Source organism: Triplophysa dalaica, chromosome 4, assembly GCF_015846415.1.
Source record: "Triplophysa dalaica isolate WHDGS20190420 chromosome 4, ASM1584641v1, whole genome shotgun sequence".
Classification (NCBI taxonomy): Eukaryota; Metazoa; Chordata; class Actinopteri; order Cypriniformes; family Nemacheilidae; genus Triplophysa; species Triplophysa dalaica.
In genome coordinates, this window is record NC_079545.1 from 16,782,245 (window position 1) to 16,794,394 (window position 12,150).

Sequence of the window (12,150 nt, forward strand, 5' to 3'; positions counted from 1 at the left end):
TAAGGATCTATCAGAGATCTACCCCAACTTTTGGACTGCTCTCAGGATTACACTTACTCTGCCAGTCACTGTGGCTCAAGCAGAGAGGAGCTTTTCAAAAGTTGATCAAGTCATACCTGAGGTCAACCATGTCTCAAGAACAGCTCACTGGCCTTCCTATCATCAGTATCAATAACTCAATAGGGGGCAGATTTCGTATGATGACATTATTGATGATTTTGCATTAAGGAAGGCCAGAAAGGTCAGGTTTTAGTTTGTGTTTTCTGTTCTTAGTGCAATAGTGTAATAATTAGATTTGCTTTTGTGTGATGAAGGATTTGTGCTATTTAGAATATTTTTTCTATATTTTATTTGTATATTATTCTTAATATTTTAATGTTGTTGTTCTCTGGTCGTGTTACATCATGATACATATGTACATCATGTACATATGTTGCAACATTTATGTACATAGAGTATATTTAAGTTCTGATAACTTATACTGATTTGTGCAGAATTGTGTTTTTAAAATGTTCTGTTGAAGGATTTGTGCAATTGAGAAATATAAGGTTCGTCTTACACTTATATAGTTATGGTAAAACATGGCTTTTTTTCTCTCGGATGGGTGGGAGTAGATGGGGGGGCACCCAGAGCGGATCTCGCCCGGGGAGTGATTCAATGTAGAACCGCCACTGACCACACCCCCACAAATATACGTCATTTCGTGGTATGAGTTGACTAAGACCGCACAAATGTAAACGCAAGTAAGATGGCGTACCTGTCAGTACAATTGCTTTGGAACCTGATGTTCCAAATATGGTAAAAGGTGTTACATTTCCGTCACACGCTTGCAGTATTCAACCAATCACTACACGCTGGTTAACTGGACAATCATAGCACGCCTCACTTTTCAGAGCGATGAGCTTTGTTAAAATCTACGCGTTTCAGAGAGGCGGGGCAAAGATGAGATACAAACATACACGTTATGTGGAAAATACAGTGTTTTTTAACCTTAAATCGTGGATACACATTGAATTACATCTAAAACAAACGATATTATTTGTTTTAGCCATTTCATATGACTCCTTTAAAATGTTAATTTGTTAGATCTGCATAACTGTGTCTGTAAGTGATTGTAGAGCAGAGGTTCAATACAGCACATGTTCATGATCATACTGCAAACCATTCATTCTGAAATATGGGCCATATTGTCACGGGGAAAATATGGAAACAACTTTTTTTGGTCTATAATAGTACACATACTAGACAATTGTGGAAGATCCGTTTAAAGATCCAGTGTGTCCTTTTTTAGAGGATCTATTGACAGAAATAATAATAATAATATTACAAAATAATAATAATTTACATAACTATGTCTTCAGAGGTATATGAAGACTTTACATAATGAAGCGTTATGTTTTTGTTACCTTAGAACACCATTTCCCAATGTGTAGGGTGGGCCCCACTGGTGGGTAAGACACATGAAAAGTGGGGCGAGACAAACAGGAGTAAATTTGGTCATTCTGTGCCCATCTCCCTGAATTCCTTTATTTATTGACGTTACACACAAAATAACCAACAACCACACTTTTAAATGTAAGGCTTACTTAGAACAACTTCAGACTGCGAAGAAAAATGTCACGTGGAACCATTGTAGACAGAACAAGGCGAAACAAAAACTTGAATGTGGAGAGGCGGTAGTGGGTATAAATGTTAGCAATGGATAAGTTTGTGACATGGAATGAAAATTAAAAACGGAATTTCGGCACCAGCAGACAAAACCAAGACAGAACGTGGACCTAAAGTTTGAACCATTTTGTTGGGGCGATTGGGAACAGGTGGGGCTCCGAATCCTTCCCTACCCTCAAATTGGGGCAGAAAAAGTTTTAGAAACACTGCCTTAGAATTAGTAATTTCTATCTACAAATTCACAATGCTGTTTCTACAGTAGCCCTAAACAGACAAATTGCTCTATAGAGCACATTTCGTGAATATGTTATCTCCATCGGAAATTAAGCGAAAATAAAACGACATCTTAGTCAGCCACCGTAGTGCTTCTGAGGGGAGAGGTGAGTGAGGCGTTGGTAGCAATTCGCAATCTCACCACTAGATGCCACAAAATTTCATACACTTTACTTCCTGACAAATATATTCAAGTCATATCCTTCAATATTTTTCTGTGAAACACAACATGGAAATAATAAATTCAAGCTTAAAACAGCAACCAGATTTCTGTTCAGCCTCCGTTTTCGGAGTTCATTACTTAACTCAGAACTCTAATACACTTTAAACAATACACTTTAAAAAACACACACACACATGCCTACACTCCTGTCTGAATAATATGTGATGTGAAACCCTCGCACCGTTCAGCCCCAGCAGAGCTCTGTGTCGCAGTGCACTGAACGTTTAAAGCAGGACAAGGTCAATGATGTGTTGTAACAATCACACACACTCTGGTTTATTGTCTCTGTGGGGACAGTTCATAGGCGTAATGAGATTCATTCACCCCCTTCTGCATTTTAAGACTTTCAAAAGTAGTTCTGTACAAACAAGCTTGTTTAGTTGGTATGCAGACCCCAAAAACAAAGTCAGATACACACATGCATTGTGTTTCTTGTGTCTTCTCTATTACAGCTGCTGCTCCACAGGGTCACCTTGAATAATGTGTGTGTGTGTGGGTGTGTGTTTGTGTGCGCATCCATCAGACTCAATTCTATTAATCAAAACTGACCGGTACACGGATGCCAAAGCAGTGAAAGCACAAGCCACACACATGCTAACACAAACGTTTGATTTCAAAATGCAGGCAACCTTTCAAACACAATTCAGTGAAGTATGATGGATTTGTTTTTTAATTGAAAGTTGTATCCATGATGTGTGCAATTGTTTTTGCTTGCTCTTTTTCAGCCCTAAATCAAACAATGGTTTTATGCTAAAAATACTTCTTCACCATTCCCCAATGCTGGAGTTTTAGACCAGCAGTTACCAGCACTGAGTTCCTCTGTATAGAGGACAAACAGCGGCTGTGATTCAGCCAGGTAATTGGAATAATGAGTGTAACAGATGAAAAGAATAAAGGGCAGATGGCTCACCAGCGACAGGCCCGGCACAATTATTTCATAATCTGACAGCAATCGTTTCGCACTCCTTACATTCAGATAGCTCTATCAAACTAAAAGAATTTGCTAAATTCTGAAAGAAAGCGTGAAAGTGTTCAGACAAAGGGCCAGCAGCACTGAACAGATGTAATTGCAGGATGACTACAGTGAGCTATATCAGATTGATCAATGAGCTAAACATGTGCGTCATAACCACGGATAACAGCTCTAACAGTCTGACTGCAGTAGTCAAACACAGATAGACAGAGGGAAAGAAAAGTGAGATATATAACATGCTAAAAGAGGAGAGTCTTTGTTTAAAACCCAGCACAAGGATGGGGAACAGCACATGTTCTGAAGAATAACATCTCAACTAGAATCTCAGTGATAACAGGTAATAGAAAAAAGATGAGTGGATGTGACCTAGAGGCCAAGAACTGAACACAAAAAAAGATATTTTGAAGAATGTTGTTAACAGCCCCCCCCATTCTATTGTATTAGTTATAATAGAAGTGAATGGTGGCTGTGCTGTTCTGTTAACAACATTTTTCAAAATATCTTCTTTTGTGTTCTGCAGAAGTAAGAAAATCATACAGGTTTGAAATGACGTAAATGATGACAGAATATTCATTTTGAAAGTGTACTACTCCACCCAAAAAGAATATTGGGAAAAATGTTAGCAACTGGCATTTCTGGGACATCATTGACAACAATCATAGGAAAAATTTAAATGGTAGTCAAAGGTGCCATAGAACAGTTTGCTTTTTAAAATTCTTCATATCTCATTTTGTGTTCAACAAAACAAAAAAATGTGATACAATCATTCTTCCTACTATGTTAGTCAATGATGTCCCAGAAATGTCATTTGCTTACATTTTTCCAAGACCAAAGAAACTTGAGAATGAGTAAATGATGACCGAATTTTCATTTTTGGGTGGAGTATCCCTTTAATAGAATTCATCTTTAGTGATAAAACATTTTTTTTTACTGAATTCTGCAATGCAAAAATAAAATGAGGACCGGGCTTGATTTTTTCCTCTGGGAATGGATTGAAATGTTACCTTTAATGATAAATATAGTTCCAATACACACACAAACATGGACTCATACACACACAAACTAACAAAAAAAAATATCTTCAATAATTGAGAATTATTGAGTCAATATTCTCAAAGGAAATTCACCAAGCATTAATCAGTGAGACCGTATGAGAGATAAACAAGGCATTGGGGATTTACAACGATACAGTCTGCAACACTAAACATACAGGAATGAAAATGAGGTTTTCAAATGAGGATTAGATATCCTAAGGTCTTTCAAAAAATAAAATCACTTTGGGTTTGACTAGACGAACCAAATGTTTCATGACACTGGCGTAATTCTTCTCTCCTCTCATTCACTCTCCGTTTGCCCTAAAGACCCTGGCTGTGATCCAGCTGGCTGTTCTTTGATCCTGTGACAGACAGAGCGCCTTTGACCCGACTGGTACATACAGCACAAAATAAAAAGACATGCATTACTGGAGAAAAAACACCCGGCATCTTTTAACTGCTGAAATATGATGAATATGAAAAACATGATAGATTATGATGTCACAAAATCAGTTTTTTTCACTTCATGGTTATCCTGGTCAAATGAATTTACAGTAATGATATTATCATGATATCTAGTTAAATTTATTTTTTGAAGAGTCAAATTAATCTCAAATTTTGTTTATTTTTTGGCCAACACATCACATTTCAAATTCAAGTGTGAGAATTAAAGATAGGGATTGTAACCATTGTGGCTATTAAGGCAAAACTTAAAAAAATTCATTTGTAGAATTAACATGATATCAATAATCATGGTCTTAAATCCCACAGTTATTGTCAATACCAGTATATTGTAAACCCCTAAGTTATACAATTTAAAGCAAACAGTGAGTTTAAAACAAGCAGATGATGCAGTGATGTGCTTGTGCATGTTAAGCGGGTCCAGAGACAGTTAATCAAATGCAGATGACGGTTTATCAATGACATCCATGAGGCAGCAATCTATTTACTGTAGCCCAATCAGACACAACCGATTATTTATATCTGTCTCAGCTAAAAAGCAACATGCCAATGCCCCTCTCACACACACATTAGCAGTGTTTTCTCTCTATCAAATCAACAGAGATGTTTTATGGCTATTATGTCTGTTAGCAATCTATATCCAAGCACACATGCAGCGATCTATATTGCTCAAAGTGACGGTTTCATATGATATCCCTTTCATTCTAAAACGATTAATATGCCATTCGCTCTTAACTCCTTATGATCTCTCTCTTCCACAAATTTCATTGATCCTTTCATGCCATTCACATCCCGATCCAAGCACACTGTTTGTATTGGCTCAAAAAAGTGAGATTTTGCTGTTTGCGCTTGTTAATTGGGCACAACAGATCGTTTCCTGGTGTACGTGAGGACAGCGGCCATGATTGAGTGTCGTTCTGCTGAGATGGGAGAAACTGAATACGTTCCCGCGGGCTGTGATGATAAAGATTCCACAGATCAGTCCATCTGCCTGCTTGTCTGTTTCACACACTCACACAAACACATTCAGACACTCCCTTATCTCAGTCTCGCACTTTCTCTCTCTCTGTATGTTTCACACCAGGGAGTGTTGAACAGAGAAGTTGCTTCTATACATGGAGCAAAATCGTTCGTCCTGGTTTATGTGTGTAGGGAAAAAAGTGAGAACTACTAGATGCATCTGTGAAGCTTAAAGACAGTTCTGGATGAGGGAGGGCTCTAGCATATCACTTGAAACGGTTCAAATGTGAAGGTTCAGAGATCAAGAGGACGGCTATGCCGACTGCTCAACCATGTGGCGAGAGCAGAGGCCAAATTAAACCATACAAGCAATTAATGAGGAGCAGGTGAGTGAAGCAGAATGAAAGAGTACTGGAATGAGAATACACCAGGAAGACCGGCGATGGAGAAATAGGAGATAAACAAGGGAAACACTGTAGAAGTGTTATTAAAACAGATCTGCATGTTTATATGAATTTGTATGATGACAAAAATGTACGAGTATCAGAAAAAAACAATACTGAAGCCCCTCCCCTAACCACACCCCTAAACCAAACGTACAAACTACGTAGCAAATCAAACTAATATGAATGAATAAGATTGTGCGAGTTCATACAAATTAGCTTACTTGTAATAAAGTTACGAATTCCCAATCATTCAATCCTTAACGACATGCGTGATGTCATTGAGAAGGCAGAACTAGCAACTGACTTCCAAAACAAGAGTGTTAACAAATAATGGATACCAAAACGGCATGTTTGTACTGGCTTTCTTGTCATAATTCCACCTAGCAGGACCCATTGATTCTGATTGGTTTTGCCATGTTCGAAGGTAGTGTATGGAAGAGCATGTTTGCTTTAACTTGTGAACGTCACCGAAATAATTAAGCACTTTTTTGTCACAGATGCAATTGCACCAAGACACACAACACAAGAAAAAACAATTCATTCATTAGTTATTTATAAATCGCCAGAACTACCTTGTGCATAAATCGTGGTGATATTGTGTAATCTAAACCTAGCTTTATTAAAACTAGGTTAAAAACAGGGAGTTTAACGCATTTAAGACCAGATACATTAATTTATGAAAAAACGTGCAATAATCTTGACATAAAGCCTTAAACGGCACAAAAACGACATGAGATTAGAACATCAATGACACGCACAGACTTGACAAAGGCAAAGGGGACAGATTCCAGCAACGTCCAGGGACATCACATGACACAAAAAGATGTTGTGAGGATGAAAAATGGGTGGGGGTAAAAAGAGACAATTACAGGTAAGGGAAAGTTTAAAAAAAGTGAGGCAAGCGAAAGGCAAAAATGTGCATGAGCAAGCGTGCTATGCTAATCCCATTCTGAGGCTTTATTCTGAGAGTGATAATGGGGCAGCTGGGCAGATAATTAACAGCAGACTCATGTCTCACGCTGTAAACATCACCAAAGCTGGATTCAGAATGCTCTTGTGGATAGAGATTCTCTCCCACCCTCCATCTATCCTTTTTTTCCCCTTTCTTGCTAGTTTCATAATCAATTACGACTGTTATAGAAACCACAGTGTGTATCCAAGCATATAGAGTCTCTCAGCTGCACAGTGAATCTCCCTACGGGCTAAAACAAACATACAACAACATATTTGTTTTTCTGCCATAGTGGGTATTTTCCACTTCTATTGTTTGATTGTTTAATCTAAACCTCTAAGAACCACGGCTGGTCAACACAGTACAGGCAAAACCATCTACACTGCAGATGAAATCATGTACATAAACAAAATTTTGATTAAGACCCCATGCATGTTTTACCCTTGCTCTCACACACACATACCACATGCAAATCACACCGTAATACCGGATGAACAGAGATGAAAAAGAAAAGAGCATTAGATGGGAAGAGAAGAGATGGATGGAGGTACGAGGATAAGAAAGAGAGATATTCACCATCTGTCAGTGTGTACTAAATCAGGTCAGAATGGAATGTGTGAGATTATAAAACATACACTGTGACATGGCACGGCGGTGAGACATCTAACATACGCCCCACAAATAACATACGCACACCGTTTGCAAAAAGCATGCACAAGGTTGCAAAACGCACAGCAGAAACTTATAGAACTTAAATCCTACTATAGTCAACATTAATACCAAAAATATAATCATCACAACACTTTAAACATCTATACATAAAACATCCTATACATATTTAAACATTAAACCCAGACATCTAATGATATTACTTACACACAGAACCGAGCCACCTCCTTCTCTACCTCCTCTCCACTATGATGAGATTCACTCAACAGTAAAGAATCCAGCCAGAGCAACCGAAAGAGAGAGAGAGATAGATAGAGCAAGATAGATGGATAGAAAGTAAAAGAGAAAGAGAGGGAGGGAGAGAGAGAGAGAGAGAGAGGGAGAGAGAGAGAGAGAGAGAGAGAGAGAGAGAGAGAGAGGGAGAGAGAAGTCTCGCCTATGAATTCATGCTCATAAAAGAAGAGGTCACTTTTGTCAGTTCTCTGTTCTGGTTTACAATCATAGATAACGAATGAGTTTACTGGGAGACACAGAGGGAGAGAAAGACACTAAGAGAGAGATTAACAAAGGGAGGGGAAGAGTGTCTGATAGGAGAGGAGGAAAGGTAGGTGTAGGAGAGAGTACAGTGTGAAATACCCGGGAAACCAGTCAAAAGACAACCATCACCAATAAAGATGCTGTGTTATAATAGCTGTTGTAGAATTTCTGCCAGACACAGGCATTGAAATAGCCACGCCCCTTCTTCTAAAACTTCAAAAACATACATACACAAAGGACGTCTGAAAACCGATTTAATGAGACTGGGAGCAGGAGAGCAGCAGTGCGTCACCTCAATGTCACATGAAGGAACATGTTAAATAACCTGAACAACTCTGCATTACACTGACCTAGCAACATTCTTTCATAACAAACAACGTTCTCAACTGACAACATTAAAGAATCCGACACATTTTTCTTTGCACAGAACCGTGATATTTAACATATTTTAGTCATACCTGTCATGCAATAGGGAAGCATTCCATAGAAAAGCTGCTTATAGGACCTTTAATTCATGATATTACAAAGGTCATGTTTCAGCACCACGGACAGAGAAGCTATAATATATTTTAAGAAGGAGAGCGGGTGTAAGATGAAAGGCTAAAGTGAACATGTCAGGCGTTCTGCAGTGGAACTAAAGTGTTGACAGGAACATAATTCAAGTTTATTCTTGCCTTGTGATTGAAGGAATGCTGGGTAATGAGTGCACACTCAAGAAGTGATCATTAAGCTACACTATCTGAGACTGCCATACAGGGAGCTAAAATGTCACTTAAATTAGAATTTTTTGCCTCTTTAACGTCTGTCACACAAACAAGGGAATTCTTAGAAACATAATACACTTCTGCACAGAGGCCCAATAATTTGATAATATCAGTTATAGCTAATTTTGTTACATATTAACCCTTAGTATGAGCAATAATAATAGTCATGCTTGCCTTACCGAGAACTATTGACTATATCTAATATCTGATAAATATACTGTTGTTGGAATTGTGGACACTATACTAATTAAAAATGGCCTGCCACCTGCTGGTTTTTGCTCATATTGCACTAAAACATCCTGACATTTACATGAGAAAAAAAGAGGATATATTCTCTGTGCACATTTACTCATTTGACAAATGCATTACATACAGTTTATCAATCATTCCACTTGTTAGTAAATACCCATGACCCTTATGGTAGCACATTAGTTTTGTCGTATTTACAAGATCTCAGTATGATGTCGCTCAGTACAAAATCCAGACAAGCAGCCAAAATAGCCCAGGGATCAACCTGCTGTCAGAATGACTCAGACCGTGTGAAAACAATGAAAGCGAGGTGGGACACAGAGGAAAAAGAAAGAGCGAGAGAAAGAATGAGACTCACAGACAGGTGGGTGGTGGAGATAAAAATAGGTGCAGTTATGAGGGAGGCTTTTAAAGCTCAGGGTGCTGAACTGAATGCTTGAGATCAATGATGAGAGTCTGACCCACTTCTGTGTCTCTCATTTCCTCATAAGAACTCTCTCCCAACTCATAGCTGAAACAAAACTGACAATGAGGATCAGACCTAATTTTTGCACAGCAAATCTTGTCCAGACCAAACTTGAACAAAATAGTACTTCTTAAAACATCTGAGGCTGAGTATCAAGCAGAGAGAATTGAATCAAATCAGTATTATTGTCTCATTTGCATCTATTCTTTTCCTTGTGGCACAATTAATCAATACTTGAAAATATGATAATTTGCGGTTGTTTGTTTTTTTGCATTATCACACAACAGACATAAAACGGAATATATTCATACTATAAACATATATAATCGTCCATACTTTGTAGCTGATCCATAGTATATATCCAATGAAATACAGTGAACCTGAAGGGATTATTCTTGTTTGAGATCAGGAAGATTTTCCAAACAACACAAAGCATCAACATCAATGTGTTTCGTCTGTTATTCGACTCCACAGAGACTTAAAACTGTCATTCACAATAACACTCACTTACACAGAAAAGCTAGAGGTCTGCAGAAATAGTACGTTGTGGTTTATTTGTGGAGCGAGGAGAGAGTGGGCCGTGCCTGGAATGGAATGAGGAGAGAGGGGGCTGGAGCGCAGCCAACATTTCATACAGACAAGATTCCAAAATACAAGAGAGATTAGAGGGAGTAATAAAAAAGAGCTCTGTTGTCATGTGAGTGTGCTTGGTTCTCATGAGAACTCAAATCAGTGCCAAAATGATCTCTTGCGCCCTCATGTGGTGAATTGTTTACAATCAGGGGCTTTTTACTGCATTGTTTTATACATTCATAGAAAATAAACAAACTCATATGGGGAATTTGAAAGCAAATATTTTTTGTTTGTTTTATAAGGAGAAGTTTTAAAAGCCCCACACAGACAATCTAGACCTAATGACTCTTCATTCCGCTATCGTTTTTATGAATATACATTTGCCTCATAATTTTATAACAAGTTAATAAATTAATAAATAAAACAAATATTTTTTCTCATAAAATGATTTTCTCATAAAATGACTTTATGTAAAACTGTGATTTTAATTTTCCATGCTGAATGCATAATTCACTATGGAAGTGGAAGCCATCTGTTTTAACAGTTGTGTGTGTGTATGTGTGTGTGTGTGTGTGTGTGTGTGTGTGCGTGTGTGTGTGTGTGTGTGTGTGTGTGTGCACGTACCACCCATAGTACTGGAGAAGAACTAGGCCCTAAATGATCTTATACATTTAAAGCCCATCCCAAACCTAATTTAAACTTCTTCAAAGTTTTTGTTCTAATTTTGTTGTAAATCAAACCATTCAATAACATTACCGATTTAAAACATGACTGTAAATTTGCCTTTTACAAACATGGCAAGCGCACCTGCACTGGTAACATTTACATTGACTGCAGTTATACGAATGAATATCAAACGGCTGTTCAGTCATGATGTGGATACGAAGACCAACCAGGCAGGCTAATTCATCATGAGTTCTCTCTGGAATTTAAAAAAAGCTGAGAATAGCGCTTTTCCATTTAAATGATGATTTTGTGAAAAACATTACTTTTGCAGTCTATGTAAACGCACTCTTTGGCAGCCATAGCATTTCACTGGATCCCCAAATTTGAAAATCAAACATAATGCAACATAACACTACTGAGCTCCCAAAACCAACAGCATACAAAAAGGCAATAAAATCAGACTCCATGCATGCCCAAAGCCCAAAGCTACCATCACATTTTGCCCATCCAGCATTTATTTAACGAGAAGCATAAACAGGTATGTGCTTTGATTCAAAGAAAAGAACAATGATCCCACTTCAACAGATCAATGTCCCAGACATCCTTAGAAAAAAGCAAAGGTTTAACCAATTTGGAGCAAAGCAATGACCCACATCAGATACTGCAAAATGAAACTAAACAGCCAACAAACCACATCTCTGTCACATTCCATTGCAAATGCAATTATACCCCTGCAAAAAATATGTATTCTGCACAAAACCCTCAATGCAAAGCCGCTGAAAGAAATGCAATTACCTTACCAGATTGATAACAGTGTGCAGGTGGGGCGGCATGGTGGTCATTGTCTAAAGGCACAGGTCCATTCAAAACATTTATGCATCTGAATAACTTCATTTACATAATAAACAGGTAGAAATGGTCAGTTATATGCAGACAAGCTATGTTTATTGCCCACAACAAACACACATGGTTTAAAGTTCAGAAAAATAAAAATGATGTCATCGTGTATTCAATTCGATGTCTCAAAACCTGCATTCGACTCTTCTGTGACACACAATAGAAGATATTTTGAGAAATGACTTCATGGTTTTGTGTCTAAACAATGGAAGTCAATGGGATCCAATGTTGTTTGGTTACCAACATTCTTCAAAGTAGCTTCTTTTGTGTCCTGCAGTATTAAGAAATTCATAAAAACTTGAAATTACATGAGGGGGAGTATTTGTATTCAGACAAGT

The 12,150-nt window shown here is 37.9% G+C and overlaps 1 protein-coding gene across 1 annotated transcript in view; it reads right to left on the bottom strand.

The window, feature by feature from the left end:
- The window catches only part of osbp2b (oxysterol binding protein 2b), a 43,048-nt gene that overhangs the window by 21,469 nt on the left and 9,429 nt on the right, over positions 1-12,150 (bottom strand). The gene's annotated exons all lie outside the window — the stretch shown is intronic.